Source organism: Aquarana catesbeiana, linkage group LG02 (genome assembly GCF_042186555.1).
Source record: "Aquarana catesbeiana isolate 2022-GZ linkage group LG02, ASM4218655v1, whole genome shotgun sequence".
Lineage (NCBI taxonomy): Eukaryota > Metazoa > Chordata > Amphibia > Anura > Ranidae > Aquarana > Aquarana catesbeiana.
The window spans coordinates 419,931,306-419,957,121 of NC_133325.1; the positions used below are offsets into that span (position 1 = coordinate 419,931,306).

The 25,816-nt window shown below is 39.9% G+C and overlaps 1 protein-coding gene across 1 annotated transcript in view; it reads right to left on the reverse strand.

Moving 5' to 3' along the window:
- Positions 1-25,503, reverse strand: part of MAN1C1 (mannosidase alpha class 1C member 1) — a 144,695-nt gene extending 119,192 nt beyond the window's left edge. Inside the window, exon 1 of the mRNA XM_073615456.1 lies at positions 25,083-25,503. The gene's annotated coding sequence lies outside the window, so the exon portion shown is untranslated. The remainder of the gene's footprint in view (positions 1-25,082) is intronic.
- Between the last annotated feature and the right edge of the window lie 313 nt (positions 25,504-25,816).

The window sequence follows — 25,816 nt, forward strand, 5'->3', positions numbered from 1 at the left end:
CCAATAATGTCCAGAATTTTGCAACTTTACCAGTGGTTTAACAGAATGGTTAGTTGGCCAACTGATCAGTAGACATGTGCATTCGTTTTCATCCGAATGCATTTTCGTCCGAACTTCAGGTATTTTCGTTATCGTTTTAACAAACGATAACGAAAGAGCAGAGTCCGAAAAATGAAAGATCCGACATAAACAAATGCTTTATTTTCGTTTTCGTTGCTACAAAAGTTCGATATAGATAGGAGATTCGACATGATGCTGACAATAACAATCTGTGTCCATCAAACCTGTGGTCGAATGTGCCTAACCTTAACTCTATTAGTCTAAGATTATTCTACATAGAGAAAAAAGATTCAACATAGAGAGAAAAGATTCGACATAGGGGAGAAAAGATCGTTGCTGGAATTGGGTGGGGGAAGTAAAATAAAAATAATGATGATAATGAATGTTATTGGCTGATTATAACCAAAGAGGATTATGGCTTAAGGTGTCTGTTGAAAGTTCTAAGAAGATTCAACGGAGCAGCTAAACTATACGGTGTCGTACAGTTTAGCTGCTCCGTTGAATCTTCTTTGAACATTCGACAGACACCATAAACCTTCAATGTCACATTCGACCTAAATTAATTTTGATTTTCGGACGATTGCAAGTTTTTAAAACGAAATAAAGAAAAACGAATTTCGGGAGTAACTAAATAAATGTATTTTTCGGACGAAAATTTAATTCCGAAACGAAATATTTCAGTGTGCATATGTCTACTGATCAGACAGAGAGTAACAGTAACTTACACTTTACTAAACAGGTGCAGAGTTAGAAGCAATAGTGCAAAATAGCTTTCATGTGGCAAAAACTTGCATACATTGAAGAATAATGAAAGCTGCAAAAACATGGACTCTTCACAGCAATGTCTCTGTGACTCAATCAGGGCTACATTTGGCTGCATAGCAAAGGCTCTATTGAAATATACAGCAACAGTGAGTCAAGCTGAAAATTACTAATCCTGTAAAATAGTGCTCATAGACAATGTCCTTCACAATGATATCCAGGGCAGCTCTGTTAACACAAGTAGGCATTTGAAGGGATCCAAGGATGAAGAACAAACACTGCCCCACTGAAACTGGAGTATTCTGGTAGCAGTAATAATATAATAATAATAGTAGCAGTAGCTGTTTTTTTTGGAGAAGCTACCTGCTGGTAGGCTCTGGCCTGGCATCTTGCACATCAGAACTGACAGGAGGATCTCTCACCCGGCTGCAGATCACTTGCCCAGCTACCTCTGTCCCATCAGGTGTGGACTATCTGAGCCGCTGAGGGAGTAATGTATAAAAACTTTTCTTCCCTGGGCATGTTTAGGAATTCAAGGAGGTAAAATTGCCTACATATGTACAGTAGATGTGCATGGTGAGTAAATGGGCATTCCACCTAAGTGGAAAGTGTTGGCTTTGAGCATACTCTTTCTATAGCTTGTGGAAAGCTTGGTGCTATAAGGGTTATGTTTTATGACTAATTGCATTAGGCACAACTTGAAAACATTTAACAAGAAAAGGATAATTACTACACTGAGGCAGAGCAAGTTGCAATGACAATGTGCAGTACAATGTGTACTGCACAATGTGTAGTAACCCCAAGCAACCGACTCAGTGTATTGGAGTTAGATAAATAAATTATGCCTTCTGATTATTTGCCATGGGCTTCTCTATTTTGTACATTGTCATTGTTCTTCATACCACTTTAATGCAGAAGTCTGAGATCTCAACTATTTTCCCATTTTATTTCTCTATACTGAGAACAAGATGCATTTAATGAATATTTCAAAGTGATCACAAAGGTTTTGTTACCATAGGGATCTGCATTTGCTCTGTTCAGTCTTCTGTAGGCTTACAGCCCCAATACAGATTCATATTTAGATTCTGATTTTATATTCTAAAGATTAGAAAAAATGTTTTATTTAGGATCCAGTCATACATCTGTGCCTCTCACAGTGTGCATTAGAAGCTAGAAGCTAAAGCAATAACACCCCATTCACACACCGCATAATGGGAATAAGCGTTCCTGCTTGCGATTTTCACGCGTTTCACTTGAATGGGCTGCCCATTGCGTGTTTGTCACAGCAAAGAAGCTCAGGTACCAAATTTTTGCCCTGAGCCAGGCTCATTTTTGCACATGCGTTTTGCCGCAATTCTCACGTGTTCATTGCATGACAATTGCAGCAAAATCACACTGCATTTAGAGTACCATTCAGGATTAATGGCACCCAAATGTGCATCAAGTGTTTTGCTATGAGCCTGCTCATTTCCTGGCTGGAGAACGTCCAGCAACATCTAGGCTTTCCCTTCCCAGGCTTATTATCCCTGGCCCACCTCATTCAATCATTGGTTTTAATTTTTCTTTAATCATGGAGGCTGAGCATGTCATGTGGGCATTACCTAGGGTAATCTACATGCAAATGCATCTGTCTGGCAAAAACCACTACTCCAAACTGACATCCACATATTAAAAAGACAGTTTGATATATGCATAACTACTCCCAGGAGCCTGCCCACTGTTTGCATCAAGGCTTTTGAGAGGAGTACTAAGGCAGACTAATGTTTTCAGGAAACTATAAACAGAATCCTGCTGAACCTTTCTACCAGCCATGATCTGCTTTTATTGCAGAGATCCAGAGATAATGTCATTAGGCCAAAAATACGGTATATATTGATATCAGAAAGATTTTATTAAAAATGTTTTTAGTGTGTTGATGAAGATGAGAGGGAGGGACCAAGGAAGGCAAAAAAGCAGAATAAACTCTTTAAATCAGACCTCCAGACAAAAATAAAGTAATAAAAAGTACATATGCGACTATATTTATTTTCATTCAGCCATTTTCCCCACATCAATTTTTCTCTGCCTCTAGATGTAATCAGTAAGAGAACCAGCATCATTCAACCCACCTCCTTTAATCCCAGGTACCATCCCAGTCTGTGACTGGACAGTGAAAAGAGGTATAGTTTAACACATCTCTCTATCAGTCTGCTTTCTCCTCCTATCAGCATGCTTCTGCACATAAACTTATTGATTCCTTGTATTGCTTTTCCCTCCTACAAATCCCATATGGTGACTGGAAGAGGTAAAAACGAAGTCAAATTCAGGTAATTACACTGCTTGCATTATTATTTGTATACATTTATTAATGCATTAATGATTATAGAGCAGCATTCATTGTTTTTCTATCTGTAGTTAATTTTTATGTGTAGAATGTTGCCTGAGCTCTTACTCCTAAACTCAGAGCTCTATTCCTGTGACCTGTCATATTTAAATACTAAAAGCCCCGATCCATTTTTAGAAATAGCGGGAAGGGCAGAAACCTCTGTCAGTTGTGGCTAGAGGTAGGCTTTAATATAATTGTAAGCTAACTCTCATTTCAGGTGTCACAACCTTAGAATCTCTTACTGGGTACTGCTGTAAGAATAAATAAGATACTAACAGTAGACCCTTTTCTTTAACAATATTCTTTTGCACAAAATGTTGGTGCATAAAGTACCCAGAGGATATACACTCACCAGCCACTTTATAAGGTACACCTGTTCAATTGCTAATCAGCCAATCACATTGCAGCAACTCAATGTATTTAGACATTTAGATGTGGTGAAGATGACTTGCTGAAGTTCAAACCGAGCATCACTTTGAATGTGGCATGGTTTTTGGTGCCAGACGGGCTGGTCTGAGTAATTCAAAAACTGCTGATCTACTGGGATTTTCACACACCACCATCTCTAGGGTTTACAGAGAATGGTCCGGAAAAGAGAAAATATCCAGTGAGTGGCAGTTGTGCGGATGAAAATGGCTTGTTGATGTCAGAGGTCAGAGGAGAATGGGCGGACTGGTTCAAGATGATAGAAAGGAAACAGTAACTCACTTAACCAATCATTACAACCAAGATATGAAGAATACAATCTCTGAATGCAAAACACATGGAACCTGGAAGCAGATGGGCTTCAGCAGCAGAAGACCACACCAGGTGCCAGACCTGCTAGCTAAGAACAGGAAACTAGGGCTACAATTCACACAGGCTCACCAAAATTGGAAAATAGATGATTGAAAAAACGTTGCCTGGTCTGATGGGTCTCGATTTCAGCTGTGACATTCAGATGGTAGGGTCAGAATTTGGCGTAAACATGAAAACATGGATCCATACTGCCTTGTATCAATGGTTCAGGCTGGTGGTGGGGGTGCAATGGTGTTGGGGACATTTTCTTTGCACACTTTGGGCCCCTTAGTACCAATTGAGTATCATTTAAATGCCATGGCCTACCTGAGTATTGTTACTGACCATGTCCATCCCTTTATGACTACAGTGTACCCATCTTCTGATGGCTACTTCCAACAGGATAATGAACCATGTCACAAAACTCAAATTATCTCACCACTGGTTTCTTGAACATGACAATGAGTTCACTGTACTTTTTATCTTTATTTTAGGAAACATCATTTTGCTGCTGACAGATAAGTCATATAAGTCATATCGTATTTGCTCTCTTTGCTCTTCAATGCAGTCCCCGGTCATAGGCAAGAGGAAAAGGCAACAATTTATGCGTAGTGCAGTACTTGATAGGCAAGCAACAAGGAAAAGTATTTATTACATTTCCACGAGGAGCTGATTGTCAGGGGGGTGATTTACTAGAATAATCATTTTTGCCTTTAGTGAAGTGAACCTGCATTGGTGTACAACTGTGTGCAGACATTTCCTATTTTTACAAATTTACATGTACTTGATGGGTGTTAGAAGTACTCGCAATTTAACTTCACCAAAACGTAGAACTATTTTCAGCGGGAATGCAGGGAATGCAGTTCTGACAGGATCACCATGTGAAAATAAGAAAAATTAAAACTAATACAACCTCCACATCTAAGGAATAAATCTAGCCATACATGGATTCAAATTTAGCCAGATCAGCAGGAACTGGCCAAATTTCAATCTATATATGGGCAGGCTGGTTGTTCACAAGTCAGTCTATCAATGGACTTGAGTACAAGCAGCCTGTCAGGTTTTTCCTATATAGCTATAGCCTGCGTCCAGGGATGGTGCAAGAATTTTTGTCTACACAGGCGAAGGTGCATATTGGTGCCCCCACCCATCCTTCCTCCCATCACCGCTTGATGGCTGCGTGACTTCTGAAGATTTCAGCACATTGGATCCAATAGCAATCAAGATTCACTGCATCAGTTTTCGGCAGATCTGCAAATTCCTCGGCCAGGATACCCTGTGTTTTCTGCCACGGAAGAAGCGAGCATCACAGCGAGAGAGATCCACCCCAGGAGGGGGTTGAGGGATTAGAACACCTCAGTGTCCGTCGAGCCAAAGGTGGAGGTGCCCATTCAGGATACAGCCAGTATACTTAGTATACGTCTTACCCCTGCAGGGGTGCTAGAATCTGGTGAGTGGGGAACTGAAGGGGAGCACCGAAGTTACTTGATTCTTTGCACATTGGTGGACAAATCCAGGCATGAGTCACTTTGGAAAAGCACAAGTCACTTTCTACTCTGCGATTTTTTGCACCATTTAAGACTGGACTTTATTATATATATTTTTCAATATTTATTTAATATATTTTTTCAATATTTTTTTTAATATATTTTTTCAATTTTTTTTTCAATAATTATATTAATATCTTTTCAAATATAATTTTTATTAATTTTGATGTTTTTGATATACTTTTCTCTGCTGGATTTTGCTTTAGATTTTTTCTTTAACGCTATAATTAATTCACTATCACTTTATTATTATATATGAGTTTGCACAAGTATGTGTCTCTAGGAATGAGTATTGCTTGTATTAGATGAACTGATGAGATTAGCATCACTTTTTGCACCTATATTTTAGAAGTAGGTGTTGGATACAAAGTTTCCAATAGCACTAAGAATAGAATTATACTAGCACATTACCTAATATAGGTCACAGGTTAAACATACACCCTTTTCTCTGGTAAAAGTGACCTAGTGGATGATCACCTCTTCAGGTGACGGGAATAGGCACCAGTTACTCATTTGCATACTCACCTGGGAAGAGTGACTCACTGTGTGGAGTCGCCCTTCAGGTGACATGACACTCTATAGTAGAAACGTACCTATTGTATACTCACTTGGAGGAGTGAGTTATTGGAGAGGATCTCTCTTTAGGTGATAGGCAGCGCCTTTCACCCCCACACACATACATCTTTTTATATTGGAGCTTTAATTAAAGCACCCCAGGGGAGGCAGCAGCCTTTTTGAACCTAAGCGCGGAATATAATAACCTAAACTTTTTGGGGAACCCCTGGCTTTGGCACCTCCCCTCTCCTGGCGCCCTCAGGCGGACGCCTTGGCTGCCTTATGCTGGCGCTGGCCCTGCCTGCAACACTGATCATTGAATTCTAATGGCGGGCCGCTGTCAGAATGCAAAACCTCAGCAGGAAGGATTCCCAAATCTGCATCGAGTGTGGATGTGGGAATCGGATCATTTTTCATCTGGTTGAGCGAAAAAAAAGATCATTGTATGGGCTGGTTGATTTTTAAAAAAGTAAGGCATTACTAATTTAAAATGGTATAAAACCAAAAACGTAATATATTGCAGCTTACCAATCATTAAATGTGGTGGCTGCATTTATTTATTTATTTTTATTTTTTTTTTGTAGGGTTTCATTCCACCTGGTGATCTGGGCAGTTACACAGCTCCTGTATTAGAGTGCCTCCTCTCTGGATGAATGAGCACAGGGGCACAACAGAAGAATCTGGGGGGAAGGGAGTGTTAGATTTGAATACACTAACAAACTGCAGCCAAATTCCGGCTAAGACTTTATAAGCAGTTATAGTGACGGATTTGTTCCTTTTGGGATAAAAGTCAATTCTATTCTTTTATTTTCTATTCTATTCGAATCTATTCTTTTCTATTCTATTCAAATTCAATTTTAGTTTATTTGAATTTTGGAAAATGGTTATATTCTTTTATTTTTTATTCTATTCTTTTGAATTCTATTTGAATTCAAATGTATTCTATTGGAAATTTGAATTTCAGAAGATGGTTATATTCTTTCTATCTTTTATTCTATTCTATTCCTTTATTTTCTATTCTATTTTCTTCTGTTCTTTTATTTTCTATTCTATTTTTGTTCTGTTTTACTCTATTCTTTTATTTTCTATTCTATCCATTTTTTTCTATTCAAATTTTTTCTATTCTTTTATTTTCTATTATGTTCTGTTTTACTTTATTATATCATGTTCATTTATTTTCTATTCTATTCGTTTCTGTTCTATTCTATTCTTTTCTATTCTATTCCTTTATTTTCTATTCTATGTTATTCTCTTGAGAAATTCAAATTCTATTTGAAAACTATTCCATTCAAAAACTATTCGAATTTGATTTTAAAACTATTCAAATTCGAATTTCGTCAGTATGTTTGATTCATTATTTCAAATTCATTTAAATTCTTTTCTATTGCAATTCCTAAAAATCTGTCTGAATTTCAATTCGGAATGAAACGAACCGCACATGTCTAGAAAGAAAGCCTTAAAGAGAAAACAAATGCAGCTATCACATTTTATGACTGGTAAGTTGCAGTATAAAAAAAAATATTTGCTTTTGGATTTAATATATCTTTAATAAGTGTGCTAGGCTCATTGAAATAGTGATTTATAAAACAAGGGTTAAGCTATCCTTTAAAGTAATGTTCAACACAGTACAAATGGCATCTTTCTACTTGAAAAGACGTGCAAAAAATCATTTTCTCATATGTAATTGTTTATAGGCACAGATGGATATCCATCACAGTATTTATTGGCACTGCCTTTTCTCTTGATCCAGGTTACCAGCAGCAACCCTAGACAGACTTGTTTATTGTCTGCGGCATGATTTGCTAATTAACAAAACTAGCATTCAGTCGCCCAATCATCCTTTAGAGCTGGCTGAAATGTAACTGGACCTATTAAGAGCGTGCATTCAGCTGCCACTGCTCATCAAGTAAAATCAATGCAAGAAAACAGCAATTACAATCATTGATTGGCGCCAATAAATAGCACACACTTAAAGGACAGGAGGTCATTTTTTGCTTTATATTCTTTTTCTCATTACTAGAATTAGCTATTTATCAAAAACGTTATTACTGTCACAGAACCCTGGTTTCCCCCTGGAGGCACCAAGTGGTCAGATCCCCCTTCGTAGGCTAAGTATTGATCTCCTCACACCAGCTACAGCCTTCCTTCCCCCAGACGCCAGGGTCTGGTGGGCACAACTCGCTCTTCTTCTTGCGCTGTGCCCAATTGGAGAACAAATAGCTCGCCCCTAGCTGCGCGCCTTATGCGGATGTGTGGGAAGGGGCCTAGTCTACTGCCCCGCCAACCTGGTGTTAAACATCAGATTACCTGGATCGTGCAATTGTGCCCTCGGCACAATCCCCAGTTTGTTCTTTGCTGACAGTCCCCTGGATGTTCCATGTGTATATAAGGATCCCAGGCAGAGGTTGGGCCTCCAGGCACTTTTTCTGCCTCCCATTGCCCAGACCGCCTCTCTGCTTGTGACCTCTGCTCTCCTCAGTTCATGACTCGTGACCAGGTGCCCAGTACTTTGTTGTGCCATATTATTGTCTTGAGGATCATTCTCTCTTGCTGTGCCTACTTGTTGCCCTGTGGACTGTGTCTCCTTGGCTGTGCTGTGCCTTCTTGTCCCCCTGTGGCCTGTGTCTTCTTTGCTGTGCCATATTACTGCCCTGGGGATCATCTCCCCTTGCTGTGCCATATTCCAATTCCATGGACTGTGATACATTATTGCCCTATGGGCTACTTTTTGATGATGTGTCCTATTGCCGCACCTTCTGTACACTCAAGTTCCCCAATAAATACCCGCATGTCGGGTTCCGTGCGATTCACCTCAATGTACTCTCTATCTATGCTCCTAGTCAGTCACAGTTACATATTGTGCATCTTTCACTGGATGTCGATGTCAGGGCTGGACTGGGACAAAAATTTGGCCCTGGACTTCATCCAGGCCGGCCCACTTTAAATTTGCAAACACGCACAAAAAAAAGTATCCTGTGCACTTGCGCAAGTGTGACATCATCACGGCAGGAGCACGTAAACGAAGAAGGAAGACCGGGTGAAGGGGAAAGCCCCCGGCAGCAGCGACAGCACACTGCTGGAGGGCTTCGTTTCTCTGGGTAGTGGGATCCCACTTCCTTCCACCTTTCACAAGTGGGATCCCATTACCCAAGTTTTTTTTTCTTGCACTGGGACACTTTACTCTTACAGCTTTGATTGCATATTTTGCACAGTTTTTTTTTCTCTGTACATTTGAAGAGACTAATTTGCACCGTTTTTTGCACTCTTTTTGCACTTTAATACCATGGACATAGTTAGGCTATAATGGTTTTATTTATAAGCATGGTTTATATATGCATTATTTTGCTGAAAATATTTTTATGCACTTATTTTTTGCACGTTTCAATGTTAATTTACACTTTGATTAACTTTTAGCTATGTTGGATTTTGCATATAGTTTGAATCATTATTTGCACCGAATGGATTTTTGATGTAATTTTAGTTAGAGCCACATCCTTTGCTATATATTCAATGACTCTGCATTATGCTGCTGTGCCAGGCCGGCTGGTTACCTGGACGGGTTCCTCAGGGCTCAAAACTTCAAGTCCTGAGCTACTAGCCAGGCCTCAAGGGTTACTCGCTAACCAGTTGCCCCACCCAACCCCTACCCTGCCCCGTGCCTAATTCCGTCCCTAAACACGCCCTCATAAATTATCTCATGAAATGACACTTAAATGTTTAATACATAATACATAATTAAAAAATAAATATTAACAACAACTTTATCAGTGCCCCTCAACACAGCCTCACCAGTGCCCGTCAAAGCAGGCTCACCTGTGCCTCTCAATGCAGCCTCGTCAGTGCCCACCAATGCAGCCTCACCTGTGCCCACCATTGCAGCCTCATCTGTGCACATCATTGCAGCCTCACCTGTGCACATCATTGCAGCTTCACTGTGCCCACCATTGCAGCCTCACTGTGTCCACCATTGCAGCCTCACTGTGCCCACCATTGCAGCCTCACTGTGCCCACCATTGCAGCCTCACTGTGCCCATCATTGCAGCCTCACTGTGCCCATCATTGCAGCCTCACTGTGACCACCATTGCAGCTTCACTGTGCCCATCATTGTAGCCTCACCGTGCCCACCATTGCAGCCTCACTGTGCCCACCATTGCAGCCTTACTGTGCCCACTATTTCATCCTCACTGTGCCTATCATTGCAGCCTCACTGTGCCCACCATTGTAGCCTCACTGTGCCCACCATTGCAGCTTCACTGTGACCCCCATTGCAGCCTCACTGTGCCCACCATTGCAGCCTCACTGTGCCCACCATTGCAGCCTCACTGTGTCCACCATTGCAGCCTCATTGTGCCTATCATTGCAGCCTCACTGTGCCCATCATTGTAGCCTCACTGTGCCCACCATTGCAGCCTCACTGTGCCCACCATTTCAGCCTCACTGTGCCCACTATTGCATCCTCACTGTGCCTATCATTGCAGCCTCACTGTGCCCACCATTGTAGCCTTACTGTGCCCACCATTGCAGCTTCACTGTGACCCCCATTGCAGCCTCACTGTGACCACCATTGCAGCCTCACTGTGACCACCATTGCAGCCTCACTGTGACCACCATTGCAGCCCCACTGTGCCCACCATTGCAGCCTCACCTGGGCAAAGGAAGAGAGAGGGCGGCCAGATCATGACTGGAAAAGAGGAGAGCCACGGGATCACAGAGCAGTATAGCGCTCTAGAACAGCTTACATTACAACTGCCTCCACTCCGCTCACTGTCATACACAGCCCCGCCTCCTCCTGACCCTGCACCTGTTATGGACAGAATGCATCCTAGTATTGGACCCGCGTTCTGTTTATTACAGGCGCAGGGCCAGGAGGAGGCGGGGCTGTGAATGACGGCAGTGCTCGTCCCCCCTCTGCCAGGCAGCCCAGCTCTAAGTCCTCTGTCAAAGAAACTGGCCCACTGAGTCATCGGCCCACCGGGAAAGTCTTGATGGCTAGTACATCCCTGGTCAGTGTACATCATAATGCACCTCAACACGTGTTGGCGAATGTCATTGTGCATTAGAACGTGTTGAAGAACATATTGATGCTTACATTAGGATATGGTTCCATTGATTTCAATGGAAAGTGCACTTGGCAAAAATGTCAATCCAGCCTATGAATGTGTAAATATAAGTCAACATTTTGTGCATCCTCAGGGCCCTGAACAGAATCTTAAAAAAAAAAAAGTGCTTTAACATGAAGCAGTTTATTTAGATAATTGTCAGTGTCCAATTTAGGGGTCGTTCTCACCAGATGCATTGGAAAAATAAGTGCTTTCAGGTGCATAATGCATGTGCTCCTAACAGTACACTGCAAGCTAGCATAGCCAAATTGTGCTCTGTGGAAAAATGTCATGAATTTTGATATTCCCCCCCCCAGAAGTAATTTTTTTTAGTTATAGGTGGACTCTATTTTTCTGTCTCAGCTCCCCATCTCCATTTTATATGGCATGGATATTCCAATAGTAATCTCTCCTTGCCAAAACTCTATTGCTGTCCACCTGGGCGGTTTTGTTGTTCTGCCCCTCCCTGCTTGTTACAGCACATACTGTTGATTCTATGTAATATAAAATGAATACAAAATCCAGCAGGGAGAGTGAGAACCCCTTAAAATAGCTACAGGTGTAAAGACACAGGAACTCAAGTGCAGATATATTGCCTGGGTTGGGTCTACCCCATTGCTGGGGCTAAAAATCACTGACACTGATCACTATTGGGGAGGTTAACAGACACTCACACTGATCACCATTGTGTGGGTTAAAAAAAACACTGGCACTGACCACCAGTGCAAGGGGGAGGGGTTAAAAGACACCACCATTAATTACCGTGGGGGGACATTAGAAACCACTGGCACTGACCACAAATGCAAGGGGGAGGGGTTAAAAGACACCACCATTAATTACCATGGGGGGGCATTAGAAACCACTGGCACTGACCACAAATGCAAGGGGGGGGGGTTAAAAGACACCACCATTAATTACCATGGGGCATTAGAAACCTCTGCCACTGACCACCAGTGCCAGCGAGAGGGGTTAAAAGATACCTCCATTAATTACCGTGGGGGGCATTAGAAACCTCTGGCACTGATCACCAGTGCAAGGGGGAGGGGTTAAAAGACACCATCATTATTAATTGGCGGGGGGGTGGTTAAAAACACTGGTATTGACCATCAGTGCAAGGGGTGAGGGGAGTTTAAAAGACACCACCATTAATTACTGTTGGGGGGGTTAAAAACATTGGCATTGACCACCAGTGCAAGGGGGAGGGGGGTTTAAAAGACACCACCATTAATTACTGTGGGGGGGGGGAATTATAAAAACACTGGCGCTGAATACCAGTGCAAGGGAGCTTAAAAATAAAGACTCTGATCGCTAGTGGGAATGGGGTGGTTATAAAACGCTTGCACTGACCAAAAATGCAGGAGAATTAAAAAACACTGAGGTAACCACTAATGCTTGGGAAGAAGGATGAGGTGTGGTGTGTGTTAAAAGACACTGGGGTTTATTTACTAAAGCTGGAGAGTGTAAAATCAGGCTCACTTCTGCATACAAACCAATCAGCTTCTAACCTCAGCTTGTTCAATTAAGCTTTGGCAATACAAACTGGAAACTGATTGGTTTCTATGCAGAAGTGAGCCTGATTTTGCACTCTCCAGCATTAGAAAATTAACCCCACTGTCATTAATCACTAATAGGGGGAGGGGATTATTCCACTTTCACTGACACCAATCCTGCAGGTTATTATTGTGGTCACTGATACCAATGCTGGCTCCAACTTTCTTCTTAGTGTGAACTGTGGTATGTTGCCAAACTGCAGCAGAACTCATTTTCAGATGTTAAAATACTAAAGGCAAAACTTTTTTTTAGTGGAGATGGTTTAGAACACCTGGCAGGTTTTTATTTCTGTCTGTGCCTTCATTAGGGAGATCCACCCTCTCGATTTGTCCTGTTTACCATTATCATTGAAAGTGAAAGTAAAAGAAAATCTCAAATGTTGGGTTGTTCCCGAAAAGTAATAGAGGGAAATCTGCCAATAGAGACGAGTTTTGGTGACCTGGGGGTCCCCAAGAAATTCCCTTAATTTATAGGGATTTCCTCTCACTTCCTGTTTAACTATGAGGCAGGAAGTGAAGGGAAATCTACATAATAGGACACAGATGGCGGAAAAAAAATCTGACAGGGGTTATAACCCTCCCTACTCTATCCAAAATGAAAAAAAAGTTTTGTTCTACTTTAAGGTATGTTACAGCCCAATCATTTTGAATGGCCAGCCAAACTTGACAAAAGTTACCCTAATGCATGAAAACACATCGCTATTGTGTGTCCCTCAGGAAGTGTCAAGGGCTGCACTATTATTTTTAAGTTGACCACCACTGCCCTAACATATTAACCACTTGTCTACCAAGGTACATTTATAAACTTGAGCAGCAGCTGTGAGGTTGATGCTGGCTTTAAGGGCCCTCCCCGCCGTTGAAGCCCTGGATCGCAGGAAATGGCTTCCCTAGAGTATGCAGGAGGAACTTCAGCTACATCCAATCCTCAATCCCTCCTGCGACTAATGTCCCCAGAAGTGAGGTGTATTATGTCTTTTCTGAGGTCACAGCTGTCATTCCTCAGCTAGTGTAGCTAGAGTTTGAATAGTTGCATTGGAAGGCAGAGGGAGACATTGGGGGTCCAATGGTGTCTAATGATGTCTTTATAACGAATACCTGTCTCTTGCCTATGCTCTCACATAGTGTGCTTGTTCGTCCCCTTGTGATAGCAATAAATTAAAAAAAAATGTAAAAGTGTACAAAAAAGAATTATATAAAATAAGTAAAAATAAGTTAAAGAGGTATCGTCTTTGGCATCGGAGTGAGAGCAATAATTTTATGGCCTTAGTTTATGGTTAGCTCAAAACTGATGATCTGTAAAGGCTTTTAAAGCATCGCCTATGGAGAATGTTGGGTATCATCGTTTTTTGCACGTGTTTGGTATCTATTTACATCTTACCAAAAAATTTGATATAATTTTGTGTTTGCGTTAAAATGAGTTCTAGTGTGTTTTGTTCTGAAAATAGGCATTTGATAAATAACTGCGCAAAGATTAACACCATTTTATTCTTTAGGAACTCTGCATTTAGAAATGATATAATAAATTACATTTACAGTAAATTCTACTGTTGCTCCCACCCACCTTCTAACACCTATACCAACTACCTTGTAGAAGAAAGGTGCGTAAACGTACCTATTTTCAGGCCCCTCTGCACCGCTCACATGATTGACTACCATCTGTCAGTTAGCAGCAACTTCAGGGGAGAGGAGGGAATGCCGACACTGGATGGCCCATTGTAAGCCTATGGGTTATGTCAACGATTGGGTATTCCAGCCATTGCCGGAGCGCTATCTGCTCTCCCTTGTAGCCAGCACTGGCCGACACAGAGAAGATTTGGTAACTGGACCAGAGTACCCTGAGAATAGGTAAGTATATGCATGTTTCTTCTACATGGTTTTAAAATAGTTTTATCCCAGAATTCCACTTTAAAAAGAGGTTGACTTTCCAGAAATACTTGCTAATGGAAGCATCGGCGTAAGTGTAAAATTGCTTCATGTGTGACAGATTAACTTTAAAGATAATTGCAAGAGAGAAAATATGCAAATTAGACTCAATCAAATTTACAGTAGCTATAAAAAAAGTATTCACCCTCTTAGATGTTTGCACAGTGTTTTTTTTTTTTTTTTACACTATTCAACAGAAATAGGCTCTTTAATGCCAAAGTTATTTCAAGTAATTACAATGAATAAACAAAAAATAACTGGCTGCATAAGTAAACACCTTTTTAATATGACAAGCCTTAATAATCACTGGCAAAGCTAATTCTTTTGTAAAGTTACATACTTAGGTAAATGGGGATCACTAGTGTGTTTTTAAGGAGTTTTAGGTTACAGTATAAATACACATGTAAGTGCAAGGTTCAACATTTGGCATAACCTATACCATTAAGACAAAAGAACAGTCAAAGCAATGCCTTAAAAGATAATTGAAAAGCAAAGTCAGGAGATGGATGTATAAGAACATTAATATTCCTTATAGTTACAGTTACAAAAGCCATTAGGTAGAGTACAGTTACATAAGTCATTAAGTCAACCTGAACGCAAAAATAATGATTTGTTATGTCATAGGGAACATTTAGAAAAGTTAACTTTGCCAAAGAAATACCCTCAAAATTTTACCTTTTGTCTTGAACTCCTGATCGATAGCAGTGCACTTTCTGGTTTGTGAGGTTACCTAGAACCTCTGTGCATACAACTTCATAGTTGTATATCTGTATCATGAAATGTAAGGCATTGCTACCTCTGACTTCTAGATTCAGAATATTTTAAGTGACATTTAGTGATGTCATTAATATCTTGCTCACTGTTCTCCTTGCTGGAGGCTTTGGCATGAGGAAGCAAGGCACTGCCTCTACCAAGATAGCTGCCTCTACCCGGTGACACAGTGCAGAATAAGACATGGTAGGTCAGTAAGTTCAGTAATGGGGTAAGGTCAGCTGCAGGGAGACCAGAGGAAATATTGGTGACTAGTTTATTTTCCTTTGCCTGCCTTTTTTTGGGCACAGTTTAGTTAACTTTTTTAAGAAAATTGAAAAAAGTATGGCTCAGCTATAAACCTTCTAACAACATTTTAACAATAGACCATGAACCAAAAATGAGTGACCATGCTAGAGATCGGAGATTAGTGAGGTAAGCCATCAACAGACTTATGACAACTCTAAAGGTATTACAAGCCTCAATGGTTGAGATTGGAGAACCTTAGCATACAAGTCTTGGCTGTGTGCTCCATGGGTGTGCTTAGTCAGAAAGTGCATGGGCGATTTTGACGTTTTCTAAAGGAGATCCTACTATCTGGGAGGACCAACATTTATTTTTGTGTACATGAGACTAAACTCTAATGTTTAGCCGAAACCATACACTGTACATCATCAGTAACACACCATCTTCACTGTAAAACATGGTGGTGGCAACATCATGCTATATGGATGTTTGCAGAAGACACTGGTAGGCTTGTGAGAGCAGATGGTAGAATGAATACAGCATAAAACAGGAAAATCCTTTTAGTATAACTAATGCTGTCTGCAAGAAACGTAAACCTTTGGAGGGAGATTTATCTTCCAGCAAGATCATTTATTTATTTCTTTGTTTAAGTTTCTGCTTTAAATTTTTTTTTTTTTACGTTTTAGCGTGGAGTTCCCTTTAAAATCCACACCAGACCCTACGGGTCTGGTATGGACTGGGGGGAGCCCCACGCCTTTTTTTTTTTTCAATAGCTGGGTGCTGGTATTTGCAACCGCGAGTCAATTTAAATGTGATTTGACTCTTTTTTTAATTCTCTTTAGAAAAAACAGTTTTGCTGCAGCATGTTCTATGCATGCCACAGATGCACCACTTTACAGGAAGACTAAGACCCCCCAGGCACTATATTTAAAGGAATTTTTCATTTTCATTGTTGCACTTTAAGCATCACTAAAATCACTGCTCCTGAAAAAACATGCATTGATACATGTTCCCCAGGGCAGTACTCAGATCCCCATACCCCTTTTATGGCCAATGACTTGCATATAAGCCTTCAAAATGGACACTTTTGATTTCTGTTCAGCTCCCATAGACTTCAATGGGGTTTGCCGTTCCGGTTAGAACTTTTCCCCTGTTTGAGAGTTCTGCTGCAAACCGAACGGGGGTGTTCTGCCCATCTCTACTCCTAACCCTCTTGTATTGAATTGTATTGTTGCTGTATTGTCTGCCTTTATATTGCAAAGTGCTGCGCAAACTGTTGGTGCTATATACTATAAATCCTGTATGATAACCCCTTAGTGCCGACCGTACGCACATTTGCGTTCACAGCTTTCAGGGGTTATACCGGGATGATCTCTGCAGCTGCAGGCATCATCCCAGTACCATTTTTTAGAGTGGGCGGTTGGCACTTTAGGGGTAACAACCAAACGACTGTTATCTCAAAGGGACAAGAGGGGACATCCCCCCCTCCCGCCGCCTTCCACCGCTCTTCCCGAGCCTTCTGTCCCACCGGGAGACCTGAGCAACGATCCGGCACTTCCACTGGCTAGAGAGACTGGAACGAAGCCGGAAACAGCTTTGATCGAGTCTCCTATGTGTAAACACGGAAGCGACGTTGCAACGTCACTTCCGGTTTACTCAGCTGCCAATGGCGCTGTTTAAAAAAAAAATACAGTATTCAGAATGGCTGTTTTTGGCGATCTGAATACTTTAAAGTGCAAAGGAGGGATCGGGGGTCTTTTCCCTCCATAAAGAGTACCTGTCACTAGGGCTGCAACTAACGATTATTTTCATAATTGATTAGTTGGCCGATTATTGTTTTGATTACTCGATTAATCGGGTAATAACCTTAAAAAAAGGTGTGGTGTATAATTTAGTAAATTGTGTAAAGTTTTAAAAAAAGGCAATTTATTCTTAATTATCTCTATGCCGTGGTAAATATAAATAACCAACTATATGGTTAGGGAGCAAAATCTCTAATCTACTCTGAGAATAACAGACAGAAAAGATATAATGTATATACTACTAGAGGAGATATACTATATATACTATTAGAAGAGATATACTGTATATACTATTAGAGGAAAGATATACCATATATACTATTAGAGGATATATACTGTATATACAAGTAAAGGGTGAATCTGGTAAATATCATCAGACTCAGATCAACTTTTTTTATTTAAAAAACAAACAATGTCTTCCTTCAAAAAAAATTGCCATTTTAAGAATGTTCGTTCGATTTTCTAATCGTTAGTGGGGTCAAATCGACGTTCATTTTCAACCACAGTGACAGGAAAATTTGGAAATAATAGAAAATTTCTTGGTCAAAGGAATTTTCAGACAATGTATATGGTTTTTGTTTAGAAATGACATTCATTATAAAAGCAGAATGTTAAAAACAAGTGAAAATTTCAAACAACATTCTTTCATTCAGCGAATGTACAAAGATTTTTCATCTGAATATTGATCCGTGTGGCCAGCATAAGGCTCGGTACACACCTATGCAGTTTGCTTTTGATCTGTTTCTGCAGTGCTTTTTGATGTGCGTTTTGATTTTTGCACACGTGATTTTGCGGCGATTTGCAATTTTTTTGCCCAATTTGTTGTTGGGCAGATTAAAAAACACAAATTGCTGCAAAAACGCATTATATGCTTTTTTGCAGCTTCTCCATTGAAGTATATTGAACCAAAAAAGCACTGTTTTGCGTTAAAAAAGTCCTCGACCCTTTCCAAATACGCAGCGGCTGAAAAATGCATAGATGTGAACGTGTCCCATAGGAAACCATGTAAATGAACTGTAGTACGTTTCTGCAAAAAGCACCAAAAAACACATAGATGTGAACCAGGCCTAAGACGTTTAGTAACATAATGGGGTTAAAAAATCTAAAATTAGCCCTTTATAGTACAAAAAAAAGCAGATAATCACTACTGTAAGGGGTTCATTTTTTTACTGTAGAACTGTGAAAGTAATATTTACAGTAGCGATTATTTGCTCTTTTTGTACTATAAAAGGGCTCATTTTTGTTTTTTTTTAACCCCATTATGTTACTGGCCGATTAATCGATTATGAAAATAGTAATTGATTCATTTCATAATTGATTAGTTGTCGGTTAATCGATTCGTTGTTTCAGCCCTACCTGTCACCACCTATTACTGTCACAAGGGATGTTTACATTCCTTGTGACAGCAATAAAAGTGATCAATTTTTTTTTTAAAGAGACAATGTAAAAAATAAAAATAAATTAAATAAAGAAAAAGAAAAATGTTTTAAAGCTCCCCCATTCCCACAAGCTCGTGCAGCAAAGAAAATGCATGGGTAAGTCGCGCCCACATATATAAACAGTGTTCAAATCACACATGTGAGGTATCGCCGTGATCGTCAGGTACTGTAGTTTGTCACCATTCCAAAGCATGACATGTTAGGTATCTATTTACTCGGTGTAACATTATCTTTCACACTACACAAAAATTTGGGCTAACTTTACTGTTTAGTTGTTTTTTAATTCACGAAATAGTTTTTTTCCCCTAAAATTACATTTGAAAGACCGTTGCGCAAATACCGTGTGACATAACATATTGCAACAATCACCATTTTATCCTCTAAGGTTTCTGCCAAAATATATATATATAAAATGTTTGGGGTTCTAAGGGAGGAGGAGGAAGAGGAGGAGAAGGAGGAGGAGGAGGAGGAGGAAGAGGAGGAGGAGGAAGAGGAAGAGGAGGAGGAGGAAGAGGAGGAGGAAGAGGAAGAGGAAGGAGGAGGAAGAGGAAGAGGAAGAGGAAGAGGAAGAGGAGGAGGAAGATTAGGAGGAGGAAGAGGAGGAGGAGGAGGAGGAGGAGGAGGAGGAGGAGGAGGAGGAGGAGGAGGAAGAGGAAGAGGAAGAGGAAGAGGAAGAGGAAGAGGAAGAGGAAGAGGAAGAGGATTCCACAGACCTCCCCCCACTGCAATATATGCCAGGCTCCGTTATTCCACTTGCAGGCCCAGGGCCCGCATGGTGGATGTTGCTTGGCAGAGGGAAGGTAGACCAGCAAATGTCTGCTTGCTGATCTCCCCTAGCTAGTAAGAACCCAGAAGCAATAAGCACTTTATCACTTCTGGTTTCGGCTGTCACTTTCACACTGTGGAAGTAGCTAATGGAGAGTGATCTGTGCTACATTAGCTTCACTGGAGTGTAGGGGAAGATTAAGGGTTAATGTTCTGGATAAGTCAGATGGTGTAATAATATAAATAATATAACATTTCCTATATTGGTCATGTTACCAATTAGTGTATGTGTGCATACTGTATGTGTGCATAACTATGAAAGTTTCTATTAACTATATACAGTATATACCCAAAACACTGTTTTGAAAAGAATTGCAGATCTGCTTTAAAAAAGTCTGAACATTTCTGACAGTGGGTGTATTGAAGTAGTCTACTCCTCCTGTGGGTACAGCACCTCCACTTTTATCTTGATGCAAAGAGGAGGCATGATGATGGCTCAGACTCTGACAAAAGGCTTCATTACTCAATAAGTTGTACTGGAATGTTAAAACAAATTTGAGCCATCTGTGTGATTTCTTTGTATTATATGTCACACTATCTTGTCTTGTGTGGAGTGCATTAAATGCAGGCTTTATATACCTGCATTTTGTGCGCTTGATTCACATTCTTTCACAGCATACATTTTTTTGTAATTCATCACGCTGGTTTTCTTCTTTGTGTGTGAATTATGAGCATACATATGTGAACAATAAATGTCTATGCAGAAGCACTTCTAATATACATACACCGTGTTTGAAATGCATTTATATGTTTTTCTAGGTCTTAGATCGTCTAAAAAAAATCCTCATAAAAAAAGAAGATAATTTCTATGAAACTGCTGTAAAATAGCAAGAAACTGGAATACAGCAAAATACATTGTCACATTCCTGATGCTTATTTTGTGTGCCAATAAAGGCCAAAAAGCATGCATCATTAAAATGATACATGTGGATTTTCTGTATTCAGAACATTCAGTTTTGAAATTGTATTGTTTCACTTACACTGCTTTTAGAAAGCATTGGGAAGCACTGTGACCTGCTTAAATGGCTCAGTGATTGGAACCTTATCCTTCTTCTAAAATTATATCATTGTCCAAGTCACAATACAGAGTTGGGGATGACATGTATATCAGCCGTTTGCTTAACTGAGAAACACCCAGTACTGTAAACATGTTCCACTTCATTAAGTGCTTTCAAGCATTTCTTGATGTGAATCTGATTTATTTTTCAGTATATCATGGAACTATTGCTAAGGGAATGAGCTATCAAGGGTCTTGGTTCTGCTAACACAGCATCCAAAAGCAAACCAATACATTACTACCCAAGTGTAGAATGCTTGTGCTCATGTCCTTCTATAAGTGTGGGCCAAACATATGGGCCTATAGAGTAAAGTAAAGCAAATCATTAAGGCTGAATAGAGATAAGCTCATATTTTCCTAAATCAGTATTAGCAGGAAGATGTCACCCTCACAGATGTAAATGAAAAGCTGGGGGCTTCAATATGTCACCAACGCAGACAGCAGTTACAGCAATATATACTTGGTACTTTGACAGGTTGGGATTTGCTTGAAGAGACATTTTCCTACAATTGGGAAAATCTTCCTTTGCAATAATGACCACCTCCAACTACCCGAGGCACACTCTTCTACCTCATGTCATGTCACATATGCCCAATTGATAGGACACAGCCACTTAGCGACCAGTCCTAAAATTCACTTTACTGTAGCTACATTATGGAAAAATATGAATTTAAGTGTCTTCTGCACTTTACAGATAGTGCTGGAAAATTCACTGCCATCATTAGTCTTAGTTTCAGCCATATGATGCACTGAAATGTGCTGGTGCAATTTATTTACTACGAAGGGCTCCCAATTACAAATCCATAATAAAAAACAACCCAGCCCAAAACAATGATAAATCTATAAAGGCGATCAAGAATTGTTATAATAGTCCTTGGCGGAGGTATATGTTGTCTATGAGAACTATGATACAGATAAAAGTTCAGGTGCCAGCCATCCCCAGAGCGTATCCTGAAAACTCTGTGAAAAATTGGAAGAAGGAGGAAAGGAGGGAGGTGCACCTAAGTGTAGTATTAAAACATGGTTTAATGCACAAAGGTAATGCACTTACAAGATAGAAGATATCATGAGCATACCTCTCCTTGAGGAGTGCCTGCTATCTGGTATTTCTCCAGTGTCCAGATAGTGTAAGGAGGCTGGGTTGGAATGCTGAATCCAAACAGGATGTGCAGGGGATCCAAACTGTGTCTAAAGAGGCCCGCCCACCGGGTGAGGTAATTTCCTTCCGTGGGGTCCACGCCAGGCAGCTTGGATCTCCTGCACTTCCTGTTTGGATTCAGCGTTCCAACTCAGCCTCCATTCATCATCTGGACGCCGGAGAAATACCGGATAGCAGGCACCCCTCGAGGAGGACAATTTTATTATAGATATGCTCATGATATCTTCTATCTTGTAAGTGCATTAAACCATGTTTTAATACTACACTTAGGTGCACCTCCCTCCTTTCCTCCTTCTTCCAATTACAAAGCCATCACTGCTTTAATAATATTTGTGGTTATTAAAGGAGTTTCACTGTAATCAATTCCTTTCCTAGTCTTGAAAGCCACTGAATCCCAAGCTTAGCGCTATATGGGAAATTGCAGTACCTAAACCTCTAGTCTATGGATGCTAAATAAATGTAATAAATGGCTCCCTATGGCATAAGCTACACAAGCAGTATATATTAGCATTGTCCTATCATGTGAGGTTAATTACCACTATTACCACTACATCCTACATGTGTAATTTACATGATGGGAAACCATTTGTTCCTTTGGTTTAGCAATGGCTTGCTACTTTTTGGTCTTTTTCATACAGCTATCATTTATTAGCATTTTACTGCTTTGGCAAAGCTCAAAAAATGCCTCTATCAGTAATTATAATGTGAGCACAAACAAATGCTTGCAGCATTGCTTTGCCTCAATGTAAAGTTTATTGGGCTCTTGCTGTGTTGGTGCTGACAATACAGGCAATGAGAACATAGTGTTCTTACTGATTTGACTGCAAATGTTATTAGTGTTTTTATTTGTGGTATTGAAGTACCATAGCTCTATTGTAATTCTAGCCTACACCTTGGGTCAGTTTTTGGTGATCTTACATGAACCTGGCAAAAAAAAAAAAAAAAAGGGTAACACACAGACTGACCGGGATTAACTTAATAGAAATGTAAAAAAGAAAAGTACATTTGTTAACCACAGCTGAGGTTAACAACCCACTAATTTTCCTTTGTTCCATCATTTTATATTTGATATTATTTATCCCAAAAAATAACTAGCTTGGTTCTCATGGTAAACTTAATCTGCAGTAAAGAACTTTTATGAATAATTTCAGTTTACAGAAAATTGGAGAAGTCAAATAATCAATAATTATCTCTTTCTGAATGCTTTGCTGTTCATATACTCATGACAGAATACATCAATCACACAGAATTATTTTTACTGTAAAGAAGTATGATGTCCATTACAATATTTTATTTTGTATGTTTATTAAAACACTAAATTTGCGTTGGTAATATAAGCTCATATTTAAAAAGAAAATCTACAGTAAAATAAAGTACTAAAATATTTAACGTAAAGAATGCTTCAGAAAAAACAAAAAAGGAATATACAATAAATACTGGATGCTGAAATTATGTTGGGAAGGGGTTATTAGTATTAGTAATCAAGGTGATAATACAATTCCTATTGGGTCAATTTATCAAAGTTTTCACCCAAGATTCATACATTTTTTATTGATTACATGTGTGAATCTTGGGTGAAAGTTGTTTGCATCGTGGGTGAAAACATTGAAAAATAGACCCCCTGTGTGATTTTCTTAATATAATATTATAAATCAAATGTTACAGCTCACATTTGTAGGTATCATGTTTACAGAAAATGGGTGCAAGGGCAGTGTGTGAGCTGCTGACATACAGTTACTTTCTAGCAGTCACCCCTTCCAATGCAAGTTACAAAATGAAGGGAAGATTCCAATTTGTCATGGGCAACACCAACACTTATTTGTGAGTATATATTCTGGGCATACAGTACTGAAATATAAAATATTTGTACCATATGTAATATTAAATATGCAATTATTCAAGCTATTTTATTCAATATTATTAAGTCATATGTAAAATTAAATGGATATCATAACAGTTAATAAAATGTATTATCCAATGTGACTGCTCCTGTTATAATGGCTTGTAATCTTAATTCACAAGCTTACCATACAAATGTTAATATCGCCTCACAAAATGTAACATCTTGTTTTTTGAATTAAAAAAAAATAGAAGCTAGTAGGGCTTTCTGTTATATAATGATATATTAGTGCTTCTTTACTACTGTCTGAAATAGGAACTGTCTATACTACTCAGTACTAACCAGTAGTTGCCAGGGGCAACGCTAAAGCCCCATACACACTATCAGATTTTCTGATGAGTTTTTCCTTCAGATTTACAAAACCATATAATATGAGCTCAAACCTTAGGAGTTTCAATGTGTATGCAATCAGGCAGGCCCTTGCACTACATGGTTTTGGTAAATCTGAAGGAAAATCTGTGTATGGGGCTTTAATGTTTTAGGCAACCTGATAAAAATGAGGGGCATTAACATGTGTCATACAACCAAATTCCGAGCGGGAACAGGTAGGAACAATTAAAAGGCACTGCTACTGTTGAGTATTAAGCGTTAAATGACAGAATTGGGGGCAAAAACTGTAAGACATTAATAACTGCTTTAAGATGTCAAGAGCCGTCAACATTGTCTAAGCTTAGCAGCATATTACATCGGGAATCTGTGTGATTTTATCCCAGCCAGTCCAACTATTGATTAAGGGGCAGGAGCCAGTTGTCATTACTGGATTCGCATGAAATCCCCCTCCATATTACCATTACATTTCTGGATCAATAGCTATATAGGTGCTTAAAAATGCACATCCAATCTGTCTCGGCACTTAGAATTGATAGGAGAAAAAAAAAGCAATATATATGCAGGTTACCAGTGTAGGAAATGGTCTCCAGAAAAGAGCAGTGAACAGCAAAACCATCCTGTGGCCATCGAATCCGAAGCGGTTAAAGCTCAATAATAGCAGGAGCAGTACATAAACATGTTCATCAGAAAACAATCAAGTGCAGCAGTTGTGTAAATGGGAAACTTAATAAAAAATAAGAGGCATATTTATCAGTCTGTGATTGCAGCTGGCAGACAAGAGGTGGTGTGGGTGACCACTATGCCCCCTGGCAGTGGAGTGCTGCCTCCAACAAAGGATAACAGCTTAAGGCACAAGCAGTGTAGTGATCATGCAGGTCGAATTCTAACAGCACTGCCATGGGAGCTCTGCTTTTCTACGCCATTTATTCCCTTACCTTGCATCTATTGCTGGAACGTCTGCAGGATCAGGAGCCACTTCTATTCAAACCAGGCAGTGCCTCTGTCTCTCCATCAGATTTGCATGCTCCATTTGGGAAATCACTAGGAGATGCTTTAACCCTGCGATGCATATCTATCTGGACTGAGCACTTTAGATCGCTGTGATAACAAAATCCAGATATTGCATACAGATGCTCTCTCTGTCTGCTGAAAAATCAGTGTGCATTATTTATACAAAAATATGAAATGTGTCAGATGCACTGAATAAATGATAAATGTTGCTTGTTGGTCCTTCTAGAGATGAAATGCTTGCTCAAAGTGTGTTCATTTGCTTGCTGTAGTAGGAATCACACTAAGGTACCACATTTAAATCCCCCTAGAAGACAGTTTAGGAGGTTAGATGTAAACCAGGCTGTAATTGGTTAGCTTTAAGCAAGCTTGGATTGGTCAAGTAGAAGGCTTTCCTATAGGCTGGCCCTAATGTGATTGTTCTGATGGTCTTTACATGTCAAGGGGCTGTGTGCAGCCTGAGGTTGGAGCCTATCCCTTCTCTGGTTCACAGGGAGCAAAGGGATGGCAGCCTAGTGAAGCAGCAGACATCAGTACTGTCGATAAATAATGGCAATGGCTTCTTAATATCACTAATTAAGCTAAGCAGTGCTTTGTTTCTTCACAGTTCATTTTAGATTGGAAATATACACAGATGTGTAATTACAAAATTACAACCCCA